Source organism: Helianthus annuus, chromosome 6, assembly GCF_002127325.2.
Source record: "Helianthus annuus cultivar XRQ/B chromosome 6, HanXRQr2.0-SUNRISE, whole genome shotgun sequence".
NCBI lineage: Eukaryota > Viridiplantae > Streptophyta > Magnoliopsida > Asterales > Asteraceae > Helianthus > Helianthus annuus.
Window position 1 is genome coordinate 43,768,826 of NC_035438.2, and position 14,296 is coordinate 43,783,121.

Sequence of the window (14,296 nt, forward strand, 5' to 3'; positions counted from 1 at the left end):
GTCGTACTTCTAGACGAGTCGCTCTCCGACCTGCCTCATTCTCTCACTACTTTCAAAAATTTCTTCTCCGAAAGTTCGGAGCTCTTGCACATTTTCTGCACTCATTGAGCGTGCAGGTGCTGGGGCTGGGTTTGGAAATTGGGGTGCGGGTTCCTGGTACGGGTAAGGATTCTCTAAAATTTCCCTAATGAATTCATCATTATCATAGTAGGGATCTAGAGGGTCCAAACCTGAGTAAGATCCTAGATTCGGCATGGGTTCATTTTCTGCTATTGGGTATCGTTGCACATAATCCCTATTGTCATCCCACCATGGGTCGTAATCTGGGTCTAGGGGATTGGGTGCTGGTACCCTAGGCATCTCCTCTGGGTTGAAATCATGCATTTCGACTTGATTTTCAGGGTTGTTTTCTATTTCCATTGGTTGAGCGGGAAATAGAGGTATTGGTTGGGGTGCTATCAGTTGCTCCAGGTTAGGGTAGGCGGCTGTGGTTGCTAAGATATGGATGTTTGCTATACCCCTATTGAGCATGTCTTGGGTATGGGCACCAGTTTCTCTTTTAGCGGCTGCTAGGGCTCTCTGTTGTTGCAACTTTTTCATTCGTTTCCTACGTTCATGTGCTCCCCTACTGAACCATCCTCTCTTTTTAGGAGGGAATGGCTCTTCAGACTGAGCCTTAAACACGAATATACCTTCTTCATTATCAGCAGAATACCCTGAGAGGGCAGGCTGTGAAGAGGCGCCTTCGCTTCTAGGCGAACCGGACAACTGACGGTACGCGTCGGATGGTCCTTGGTCGCTCATACTGTAAACTAACAAATAGTCAAATAACACACAACAATTAAATGCAAAAATGCATGTAGTTCCGTAATTTATTTCCTAACACTTTGGATATTATCTTGGTGTCAGCAGAACTCTTCTGTGGCTGAATCAGTGGCTTAGCTCTGATACCACCTTCCGTCGCAACCCTCGTTCCCTAACAACCGGGAACGGGTGGCCGCGACCAGTTTGGGTGGTATCCGTGTTTTATCCATTTTGGCAGCGGAAATTTCATCAGGACCATAGTTAGGAAATTATTTATCAGAGTAAAATACCATGCTTTTAATATATTAAACACATGAGAAAAACCCAAGTTTCAAATACACACATTTTCATAGGGGTAAACCCTATTTTATTTAATAAAACATCTCTTTATTTTTAGGTAATTTTATTGCCACTTTTCCAAGCCTTCAGTGTTGTCCAGCTGGCTTCTATTTGGCTTTCACATTTTGTTACCTGAAACGCGTTTAAAAACATTTTGTCAGTGGGAAATACTGGTGAGTGAATCCCAGTTTAATCAAGTTTAATAAAGACCATTGTACAGTATTGAGGGCGGTCGCGCAATTACATTTGTTTCCATCTATTCAATTACCACCCACGGTACTGTCAACCCGACTTGTGGTCATGTTACTCCTCGCAAGGCAGTAACAAATTTTGTATACAAAACCCCAACATACCGATGATAATTGTAGAACACAAATACTCAATAACTGTTTAATATATTATTAATTGTGTGAGGTTTTGTAAAAACAATTTGCAAAAAGGAGATTACTCACAATGCTGTCTTAGGTTTTCTGTAAGGGTTTCCTGGTGATTATCTATAATTTACACAAATGCACACGTGTTAGTATAATAACCCAATATTTATATTAATGATACCCTCCCCGAGACGGCATTCCAACGACTACGTCGGGCAGATACACGACAGCCGTTACGGAACCCTAGATCAATCGGGCAGCGTATCTAATACGTAACCGGGGTTATGATACTTACAACGGAGCAGAACTTCGTTATTTAGGGGGTATTATACCCGAAAATTACAATTGCTATTCAGAAATTAGAGAGAGATCTCGAGAGATGAACGAATTCGACTGAAGACTGGAGGTCTCATTTATAGGGCCAAATTTCGAGTTTACGCGGCCCGCGTAAGACGTAGCTAAGGGCTACGCGGCCCACGAGGCTTCCTAGGGTAAGCCCTAGGGTTGCTGATTCGGAACATAGACTCCACACGCGTTATGCAACGTGGCACCTCAGGGTGCGACCCTGGTCTCGAGCTGTCGCGCCCCCGTAGCTCAAAGGGATGGCTTACGCGCCCCGCGAGAGACCATAAAAACTTGTTTTTATTTTATTTTTATAAAAATAAAGGTATCGGGGGTCTGTTTTTGCGTATGGGGTGCATTTTAAGACATACTGAGATATTTTAATATATATTAGGGGTTTCGGAAAATATTTTGGAGGGTTGTTATATCCTCCCCACCTTGTTTTACAGCTCGTCCTCGAGATCTACTGAAATAAGTGTGGATATTTCCTTTGCATTTCTGATTCAAGCTCCCATGTGTATTCTGATTCTATTTTGGAGTCCCATTTCACTTTGACCAGAACTAATCTCTTGTGCTTGAGGTTCTTAACTTTCCTGTCTTCAATTTCTGATTCAAGCTCCCATGTGTATTCCTCTATATCTTTAAGAGGTACTATCAGTGATTCATCAGCTAAGCATTTCTTGAGATTAGATACATGAAATACATCATGTATCCCTGCCATTTCCTTTGGCAGTTGTAGCTGATAGGCTACAGGTCCTATTCTTCTAATAATCTCAAAAGGTCCAACATACCTGGGACTTAGCTTTCCCCTCTTGATGAATCTTACCACTCCTTTCCAAGGAGAGACTTTTAATAAAACCTTGTCTCCTACCTGAAATTCTAGTGGTTTCAGTCTGTTATCAGCGTAACTCTTTTGTCGATCACGTGCGGCTTTCAGTCTTTCCTTGACTTGAATTATCTTGTCAGTCGTTTCTTGTACTATCTTAGGTCCAGATAGTTGCTTTTCCCCAATTTCTGCCCAACAGACTGGGGTTCGGCACTTTCGTCCATAAAGTGCTTCGAATCGTGCAGCATTGATACTTGTGTGATAACTGTTATTATAAGAAAATTCTATTAATGGTAAGTGATCATCCCAATCACCTCCGAAATCAATTACACAAGTTCTAAGCATGTCTTCCATTGTCTGAATTGTCCTTCGCTTTGTCCATCCGTTTGAGGATGATAAGCTGTGCTTAGATTTAACGTGGTTCCCATTGCTTTTTGGAAACTTATCCAAAATGAGAGGTAAAACGACTATCTCTGTCAGAAACAATTGATAAAGGAATTCCATGTAATGAAACTATTTCATTTACATACAACTTAGCTAATTGTTCCATACTGAAAGTTTCCTTCATGGTAGGAAATGAGCTGACTTAGATAGCCTGTCTACAATCACCCAGATTGTATCATTACCTTTTCTTGTTTTGGGTAATTTGGTAACAAAATCCATTGTTATCAATTCCCATTTCCAAACAGGAATTTCCAACTGCTGTAACAAACCTGAGGGTTTTTGGTGTTCAGCTTTAACTTGTGAATAAGTTAAACACTTAGAAACATAAGCTGCTATATCCTTTTTCATTCCTATCCACAAAAAATTCTTTCTTAAATCCTGATACATCTTATTACTTCCAGGATGCATCGTATACTTAGACTTATGGGCTTCTTCTAATATACGGTGGCGTAGGTTTCCTAATTTAGGTATCCACATTCTTTTCTTATGGAATCTCCAAATTCCATCTGTTCCTTGTTCTAATTCCTTGATCATTCCTTTTAATTTTTTAGTGTCATCCTTGATTACTGATTGTTGTGCTTTTCTAATTTGCTCATTTAAATCTACTTGTAGATTTAACTTAAGAGAACGTATCCTTTTTGGCTTTTCATGATACTTCCGACTTAAAACATCAGCCACTACATTCGCTTTTCCTGCATGATACTGGATATTGCAATCATAATCGCTTAGAATTTCCATCCAGCATCTTTGCCTCATATTTAGCTCTTTTTGCCAAAAGACATACCTTAAACTCTTGTGATCAGTAAAAATGGTAAACTTACTACCGTAAAGGTAATGTCTCCAAATCTTAAGGGCAAAAATTATAGCTCCTAATTCTAGATCATGGGTTGAATAGTTTTCTTCATGATTCTTAAGTTGTCTAGATGCGTAAGCTATAACGTTTTGGAGTTGCATCAATACACATCCATAACCTAACTTAGACGCGTCACAATAGACTACAAATTCTTCAGTTCCTTCTAGTAACGCTAGTATGGGTGCATGGGTTAGTCTTTGCTTAAGAATTCTAAAGGCTTCTTCTTGTTTTGGTCCCCATTCAAACTTTACAGATTTACAAGTTAACTTAGTTAAGGGAATGGCTATTCTAGAAAAATCTCGAATAAATCTTCTATAATAACCGGCCAATCCTAAGAAACTTCTAACCTCGGTTGGTGACTCAGGGGTTTTCCATTTAGTAATTGCCTCGATCTTGGTGGGATCTACATAAATTCCTTCATGATCGACTAAATGTCCAAGAAACTGTACTTGTTCTAACCAAAATTCGCATTTGAAAACTTGGCATAAAGCTTTTCTTTCCTTAGTAAACTTAAAAGTGCGTGCAAATGCCTTGCATGATCCTCTTTACTTTTAGAGTAGATAAGAATATCATCTATAAAGACAATTATAAATTTATCCAAATATGGCTTACATATTCGGTTCATCATGTCCATAAATGCAGCTGGGGCATTGGTTAAACCAAATGGCATGACAGTAAATTCATAATGGCCATACCTTGTTCTGAATGCGGTCTTAGGAATGTCCTCTTCCTGTACCTTTAATTGATGATATCCTGACCTTAAATCGATTTTTGAGAAAAATCGAGCTCCTTGCAATTGATCAAACAGATCGTCGATTCTTGGTAATGGATACCGATTCTTAATCGTGACCTTGTTCAAGTCATGGTAGTCAATGCACATACGCATCGATCCGTCTTTCTTTTTAACGAATAAAATCGGTGCTCCCCATGGCGATGAGCTCGGTTGTATGAATCCTTTCTCTAACAACTCGTCTAATTGTTTCTTCAGTTCCTGCATTTCTGCGGGTGCCAAACGCTAAGGTGCTTTGGCAATCGGTACTGTCCCTGGTAGCAGTTGGATTCTGAATTCGACTTCCCTGTCCGGCGGTAGTCCTGGCAATTCTTCTGGGAATACGTCTGAAAACTGAGATACTACTGGAATATCTTTTAGTTCTTTTCCTTTAATATTAGTGATTATGGAAATCAAATATACTATTGATCCTTTTCTTATACAACTTGTTGTTTTCATCACAGAGATGAATTTCATGGATCTAGATGGCTTATCTCCTTTAATTTTGACCTTTTCACCCTTTGGTAAACTTTTGGTTTAAAAATTCTATTCTTGCTCCCTGCAAGATTTCAGAAATCTTAATGGTTTCTCCATTTGCTGTCTCTACTAGACATTCTTGTGAGAGTTCAGTTTACCTTATAGTGAGGAGTCTTGGGTTTAATTCCGACCCTCCCCCTCTTCCCAAGTTGCTTTAAATTGTTCTTTTTTTCTTTATTATTTAACTTATGTTTTAATGATTATTTTGTTACCTTTCTTCTTCAGTATTTAACTTTTTTTATTTTCTTTTTTAAACTAAAATTTTTGTTCTTTTATTATTTTCGCAAATTTAAGTAAACTAATATTTTTGAAATGGTTTTTCCTTTTTTTGTCTTATTTATAATTAAAATTCATTATTAGAACGAATACATCAATCACGTATTGTGTATATTAGCAAAATCTTTATAACGGTTGTACCAAAACTAATCGGCTACATGACTATACCAACATTGGTATTTATTTTTAGTATTTTCAATCGATGTAAACATGTGTCAAGGTGTTGGTAGTGTAACGAGCCGAATCGATAACAAACAAATTCCCGCAGCACCACGTCGGGAATCCCACTAGTTTGAATAAAAAAATAATAAAGGTAATCTATGTTTTACTGTTAATAGAATAATTCATAAAATAAAAATTCTATTCTTGCTCCCTGCAAGATTTCAGAAATCTTAATGGTTTCTCCATTTGCTGTCTCTACTAGACATTCTTGTGAGAGTTTAGTTTACCTTATAGTGAGGAGTCTTGGGTTTAATTCCGACCCTCCCCCCTCTTCCCAAGTTGCTTTAAATTGTTCTTTTTCTTTTCTTTATTATTTAACTTATGTTTTAATGATTATTTTGTTACCTTTCTTCTTCGGTATTTAACTTTTTTTATTTTCTTTTTTAAACTAAAATTTTAGTTCTTTTATTATTTTCGCAAATTTAAGTAAACTAATATTTTTGAAATGGTTTTTCCTTTTTTTGTCTTATTTATAATTAAAATTCATTATTAGAACGAATACATCAATCACGTATTGTGTATATTAGCAAAATCTTTATAACGGTTGTACCAAAACTGATCGGCTACATGACTATACCAACATTGGTATTTATTTTGTGTTTTCAATCGATGTAAACATGTGTCAAGGTGTTGGTAGTGTAACGAGCCGAATCGATAACAAACAAATTCCCGCAGCACCACGTCGGGAATCCCACTAGTTTGAAAAAAAAATAATAAAGGTAATCTATGTTTTACTGTTAATAGAATAATTCATAAAATAAGTGTATTAAATGCAGTTGTTAACAATTTATGATTTAATAGTTGCGTATGATTGACGCTTATGCATTAAATAAGCAAATATACAACTTAATTTTATTTTGTAAAAGAAGATAGATTATAAAGTTAGTTACACTACTACAAAATAGCAGACATGTCTCGCTTATTATAATCCAGTTTATTAGAAAACAGGTTATATAACATCTTTGTGCACTTGAAAGTAAAATTGACTCATGGTGTCACATCCCAACTAATGGAAGAAACATCGAGGCGGGATGAACGAGAATGATAAAAAACAACATAACACTAAATTTGCGACAATAAATTAAATTTTAAATTTCATTTTATCAAATTCAAACACTACATTGTTTCAAATGAAAATACAATCAATTTCGATTTACAAGACTAAAACGTAAGAATGCATATAAGTTTGGTGCGTGTCTAAATACACCCTAAGTGGATTTCTTGCATCATCAAATATTTCCTGCAACATGTATAAAATATCCGGGTAACACAAATTATGTTGGTGAGCATACTAGTTTGTTTACATAGCGTAATTATGAATAAAGTCTAAAATACACATGTTAATTGTACACCTCAGAAAATTTCAACAAATAAAATGGCAAGATGTGTGCGTTACTCTCAAATAATCCCGGTAAGTTGGACGAGAGGGACCATTTCATACAAAATATGGAATATGGATAGTAGAAGGATCAAATGTGAATAAATGGCAAAATAATGGCTTCTAAAGGTCCCTTACGGATCGCAATCCATGCCTTATGGTCCGTAAGGTTGTTTTAAAACATGTGGGCGCCAAAGGTCCCTTACGGACCGTAACCAACCTTTTACAGTTCGTAAAGGGTGTCGCAGGCAGATTGTTGTGCTGGCAGCTACAGCCTGCTGCTCCTGCCACTCTTCTTGCGAATGTACCATATTGAACAACCTTTGGACACCTTCTAGGACAATCCTAAGCATCTCAAAGCTCCAACGACATGTGGCATCATCTTGTGAGTCTTGATCAAGTATAAATATCTCCATATTTCAATTATTCAACACTTACACTGTGGCACCTGTGGAAAATCCACAGTCATCCTAATTTAACACCGTACTGCTTTGAGTAAATTATCAAATTTCGGGACGAAATTTCTTTCAAGTTGTGGATGATGTGACAACCCGAGATTCCAAGGGCTTTTCTATACGCGTTACTTGTTTCACGATCCTGTTTGATTTACAATTCACTTCACGTTTTAGATGTGCACGTTATATGAATGGTTGTTATGTTGATGGTTACATGTAAATTTGGGATTGTTTTAATATGTTATCATAGCATGTTCATGAGTATCTCTAAATTATCAACATAATCGGTCCACTAGCATATAACACATATTAAATTCAAAGACTTGACATACTCATGCATATCACATCTCAGCCAACTTCAGAATTCATGTATACTCACTCATGCAAAGCCAGACCTATTAACATATGATAATAAGCAAAGGAAATGAACAGTTACAGCCAGCTGATTCACCAGCCTGCCTTTCTGCTTCACCCTCCTGGTTTTTACACGTGTTGTCTGCCTCTCTACCTCTTATTTGCCTCTTTTTTTTCGCATTTCTCACTGTTCCGATGATGGCTGCGACCGACACCTCCTGGGTTGCTCTGATGATGTTGGACCACCATCACAACGACGGTTTACCTGCTGGATTAGGAGTGATTGTTAGGGTTTTCTTGCCTGTATCAATCACTCTCGAACCCTTGTGGCAATGTTGTGGTGGTGGCATCGTTGACATAATCACCGGGTTTTGGGGATTCGCTGCCTGGTTAGGGTTTCGTTGCTTATGTGGTGTCGCCGCCTATCGAGGTGGTGGTTAGGGTTTCATTGCCCAAATTAGTCGCTCTCGAACCCTAGGGGGTGATGTTGTGTTCGTGACGCTATAGACCTAACACTTTGCTAACCTTCGTCTATCTCTTTTCATCTTTTAGCTGAGGCTATGATGAGTCAGTAAATCTGAATGTAATGTTGTTGTCGATTTAGCTTTGGCATGGCAGGGTTCAAGGATGGCACTTCATTAGTTGCAACCTTCCCTGCAGCCATGGTGGTATTGTTGTTTTGTGGACTCTGAGCCTGTTTCACGTTGTTTACTGTTTATTGTGTTTAGTTTATTTGGGTGCTATTTTTTCCACATAGAGGTTAAGAAATTCCCTTTGAACATTACAAATTTAAGTATAATGTGGGTCGTCATTTTTCTCTGATTGCATCAGTACTATTGAAAATCTGGTTTTGTTATAATTTGTAGAGTGCTAATGGCTAATGGAAGCACCATAAGCTTAAGGTGAATGATAAAAAGACCCTTTTTGGCCAGAAGCTAGGTATTGCAATTCTGTTTTTACTCTGATGTATGTTGGCATTGCATGTGTTGAGTATTTGTAAGAAGAGGTGTTGATACGGTAAAAGATCAAATAATTTACTTGCGTAGTTTGTTAGGATTTAAAAAAATAAGTTTATCAGGGTGATGAAAAGAGTACAAAGAGTCCATGATAGACCATACGGTGTGGAGGGGTTTGAAAAATGGAGCGTTATGTGACATGTGGATGACACGTAAGCACGATTCAGAAATGGGGCGTGGTGCAAAAACGGGCGGTGTGGGAGGGGGCGTGAAAGATCTGTTTTCTTTTAAATTATGTCGTTGGGGTCCAACGGCTATAACCCACACAAATAGCCAGACGCCACATCGCCTGAACCAATGCCTCCACGCTGGTGGAAATTGTCCCGCCCCAACATCAACACCATTGAAAACGCCGAGCCCGGTGTAGTATGTGTGGCGTGGAGTGGCCTAAATGCCACAAATCCACGCCCACACCGTGTGGTCTTAACCAAAAAATGCCTATTTGCAGCAATATATGTGCTTAATGTGTAAGCAATGATACTTCAATTACACTTGTGTTTATCCTATGCATTTAGTGTGCAATTTTTATACGAGAACATTTACATTTGGTAATGGTGAATGTATAGATACCTCATTCTTAATCTTATATGTTTGGGTTCAGTTGACCTGTAACAAGGGTGTTTTGGTTTTCACCTGTAACAAGTGCTTTTTGGTCATGTGTTTTACCTATTTAAATTTGGTAAAATAAAGAACAAAAAGGGATGAAACTTTGCTTCGTTCTTAGTGGATGTGAAGTGTTAATTTATATGATTATATCTGTCAAAATAAAGGAAAAAATGACAAAATTCAGTTGTGTATTTGGGGATTGTAGTGTGTTAATTTACCTGTTTACTTTTGTCAGGAGTAGTAAAACGCTATCAAACATTAAGGCGAATAGCAGAAGGGGTTTAACTTCGATCGTAGTCGAAGCACGTCGTCTCAGGTTTACGACTTTCGTCCCTTTTCATGACATATTTTTGTTGTTCCTTTCGAATATTTAATCTCTGTTGTCTTGATGATAAGGCTTGGTATAGTTTGAGGTTGAGTAATATTGATTTTGTTTCTTTTGCCCTTTTGTTGGAACTGTCTGTTATGTTGCTGGTATGGTTTGATTTAATTTGAGGCTTCAATTCAATAATTAGTAATATTGATTTTGTTTCTTTTGCCCTTTTATTGGAATGTTTAGTAAGAAATCTTCACAACAGTTTCTTCATAGTCTATGGGTTATATATCTTTTCCTTTGTTTGCAATCCAGTTTAACATCGTAGCAATGTTTCGTTTGCTAGAGTAACCATTGTTTGGTTTTGTGAGCGTGTTGCAGGTTTAAAAGCACAAACTCAAAGCCGTTGTCGCCAAGTTGTGAATGTGAATGGCTTTTGTACCATTTTTATGGTCTCACTTTGTTGTGAAATTAACCCGACAATTATGATTGCTTGCTACCAGGCGTGGCAACTTCAGTTGCAGCCGCGGTGGCACTAAGCCGTCCTCACTTGATAATTTTGAGAAGTTATTGGTTGGTTTTGTGTCCTTGCTTCGACTCTAAAAGGTCAACCAGCTCTCAGCTTCTCCACCCATCGTCCCACACCCCACCGTTGCGCCAATGTCGTGCTGGTGTTCCGCGCCCACAACTTGGTATCCCCTCTGCCCCCACAATACGCTGCCTTGTGCATAAACTTTTGTTTGTAAAACAATGTTGTGGTCCATAAAACTCGAAGAAGGCCGTTTGAGTACTTTCGGATTACAGATTCGTGTGCTAATATTGTTAAATTGCAAACAAAGTTCCTTTTGAAGTTATAGGTTTCGCTGGATCTATTGTTGATGCACTTGGTTCGGGCTTTCGTTTTCACCCGTTAATTCGGGTTTTGGTATTCTATACCTTTTTTATGAATTTTAACTTTTCGTCTCTGTAAACGCATTGCACCAAAGTAACTTCATGTTATTTTGTGCAGCATTCTACTTATGGAAGTGTCAGCAGATCTCAAATAAATGGTATGTATTCAAACCTCTTATTTGTCCAAATTCATTCTTGCTTGAAAAGTAAAAGAAAGAAGGGACTTAATTTAAAGGTTTTGATAGCTAACAAGGTGGATACGACCGCTATTATGGTTGGTTTTTTTGCTATATTGGTATGCTTAAGCCATGTGTAGTCATAACGCCCCTTTGTGGGCGTTATGCGACAGGTGCCGCGCCACGTGTGCGGGTGGGCGTTATGGGGCGTTATGCATTTAAGCCCGTAGTCATAAAGCCCTTACCCATCAATACCTAATTATTAATTGTCGTTTTTATTAAATAATTATAAAAACAATAACCTTTTTTTTATTGGTCAAGGTTTGAAACCTTCCTCCACAACGCCGCGATATCCATAGCGCTGCCAATTTTTTTTGCCTCATAACCCCGCCCGTAGTGGTGTTCGGGGGGTTATGGGGGGTTATGAGAGAAAATGGCGCCCCACTACGCATCACCTTAGACGACTTCAGTTTCTTTAGAACTTAATTTTGTGTAATCATAGGGTGCTTAAAGGATTATACCAATTTAGAAGTTAAAGGTTAGTCTGTTTGACCATCAAAGTCAAAGTTAAACTTTATTTATGCCACTTTTCACCATTTTAAGTACTTCACGTTGGTGCTTTTCATAAGCTATTGCTGATGCTACAGGTCAACTTTGGTGAACAAACAAAAGTGAAGGCTATTAAGTTGTTGAAGTTGATGAATGAATATAAGTGTCTTAGAAAGTTTTATTGAGTCATTTTTGCTATGTTTTTTTTTGTCTTTTTTCGGTTTTTTAGTATCCATTACGATATGCTTTGATAGTGCGTCAAGTATACGCGGGTGCTTTTTATTTGATGAATAGAAAAGTATAAGATTGTTGTGTTGAAGAGATGAGTGCGAAACCGAAATATGAGGGGTTTGTCGGGGTTAAAGTACAGGGTGATCGTGGTAGATTCGCAGCGCAACGCGCGCGGATATTATACCTAGTTAATTATTAATAGTTAAGTGCAGCTCCTTTTTATATCGATGCGGCCACTTTAGTCTACATATTCTGAGACTACAACAATTGTTTAAATGTTCCACATATTCGCACACTTCCATGATTCAGACTTATTTAATTGTTTTACATCTTTGGTGACGAATCATGCTCCTAATTAACTCTAGTATCTCGACGATACATAGAGTTTCATCGATAAACTTCGGCAATTAATCTCACTCGACGAATCATGTTTCTCGCCACCGGTATGTTTCGTCGTTTGGGCTATATTGATTGGTTCGGCCCAGATATGGCCCAGTGGTGATCCAATTATATTATTTTGATATCCACAATCATACGTGAGTTGATAACTGACGAACCCTATACACTTCCTCCTTCTCTCGTTTTGGGCGTCGACGGCAGCCCCATCATCCGAAGCCATCTCCTTCTTGGAAACTCTTCCGCTCCGAGTATCCTCCTCAATCTTGGTCGGTCGGCGACCCTATCTCTCCCCCTTCTACTCGAAGCAAGATCCTTCCCGTGCTAGACGTTCTCCTTTGAATCCCGAGTCTTGGTTAGTAAATTCACACTTAGTTTGGCTTGAGTTTTTAATATAATTGATGGTGATTATGCTTGATTATATGACTGTTACATGTTTAAATAATGAATGTGATCTTGCTGAATGAGTGAAGGAACTGTTTGTGTGGCATATAATGACATTGAATGTTTTTATTTGCTGGGTTCTTGAAAGAGTACAACTGATTATGCGTGATGTACACCTGGTCATGCATGATAATTGAAGTATGGATTAGGTTGACATGTTGGTAGGAACCTCGATGAAAGCTATGTTATAACGAACAGTATGGTAATTCTAGAATATGTTTGATGTTATTAAATGCATTAGGGTCGTTTGTATGTAAATTGATGATGGGTAATGGGTTTGGAGCGATTGTTATCATGGCTGCATGTTGTGTGACAAAGCTAGGGTCCGCACAATGATAAATATTCATGAAAGTACGTGAAGAAATCAAGATGACTGGATCTAGTGGAATGGCAGTGATGATCATATAAATCACTAGATGTTGAGTAGGGTTGATCACTATGAATTACAAATGAATTAGGATGTGTGGTTCATGATGTTGGGTTGGATGATAAAATGTCCTCGTATTATGCATATTGATGATAAAACTGTTAGACGATGATGATGATATGTTGCCAGTTCATGATGCTAGTGTTAATGATATGCCTAGGTTCGATTTAAATGTTCTATGTGCAAATCGCCATTAATGATAGAATGATGACCCATTGTAATTATGTTGAATGCTTAAGATTTATGATCTTCAAAGTTTGTAACTGGTTAGAATGGAGCGGTGATGAATGCTTGTTGAAAAATGGTGTGGATGGCCATAGCCTGGTTCGAATGATATGTTGAAGATGTTTGTATATTTGAAGTAATGTATTAATTGTGTTATATTGATTGTATGGAAAGTTCTTGATGGTGTAAACTGTTTGACAAAATAACGTGGAAACAAATAACCTTACACACACACTCCACTGGGCCATGCATTAAACACTTGGGTTATAGTGCATTCTGGGCCGAACACGTTGGAGGCCCAAATCGCACCACTTAACCTTACACACACACTCCACTGGGCCATGCATTAATTACCGGGTTCTAACACTGAGAATGGGCTTTCTATTATGAGCCGGTCGCACAAATTACTGGGTCGGTTAACAACTGTGGCACACACACACAAATACATGCTTATGTTTTATGTTGGGCCTCAAATTATATGAATTGCACACTATATGAAAGATAAGTGTTAAATGATACATGAAAACGAGCTAATACGATGCCCAGACACCTCCCATGTACTAATACAACACATATTATGGATTGTTGGATTGCGTGAATAACTGTTACGACTTGTATGCTGATACGCATATGTTACACGTGTAATACGTGTTTACGAAACTGACAGTCTTTGGTAACCACGGTAGGGTTTGGTTGACCAATTTGGAATGGGTAACGTAACATACCGAACAAATCGAAGGTGAGTTCATTACTTTTGAGCATGCGTCCCGGTGGTTTGGAACAGTCCGTGGGTATCCCGGGGATGGATAAATCTTTTGGGTTGGATAATATTCTCACTCTCTATCTCTTAAGTCCCATCTTTTGCTATCGTGGGTGGTAGCGGGGTATTAGTTGGTAGCGCTACTTAGGTTTGGCACTCTCACCCCGTTCCTAAGAGAGGGCGGGTGTGAACTAATGACCCAGTCAGGCCCAGTGCTTTGATAGGAGCACTGGGGAACGGGCAAAACATACATCAGGAGCCGTCTTGTTCAGTATCGAGATATTATCAA

At 38.3% G+C, this 14,296-nt stretch overlaps 1 long non-coding RNA gene across 2 annotated transcripts; it reads left to right on the forward strand.

Moving 5' to 3' along the window:
• The first annotated feature begins 8,029 nt into the window (after window positions 1-8,029).
• On the forward strand, window positions 8,030-11,843 carry LOC110905061. Of its 2 annotated transcripts, XR_004860692.1 has the most exons (3): window positions 8,031-8,732; window positions 8,840-8,912; window positions 9,831-11,843. It is a non-coding gene; the product is annotated as an uncharacterized LOC110905061 (long non-coding RNA). The 2 variants fall into 2 exon arrangements; XR_004860691.1 differs by having other exon boundaries at window positions 8,030-8,912.
• Window positions 11,844-14,296: the final 2,453 nt, after the last annotated feature.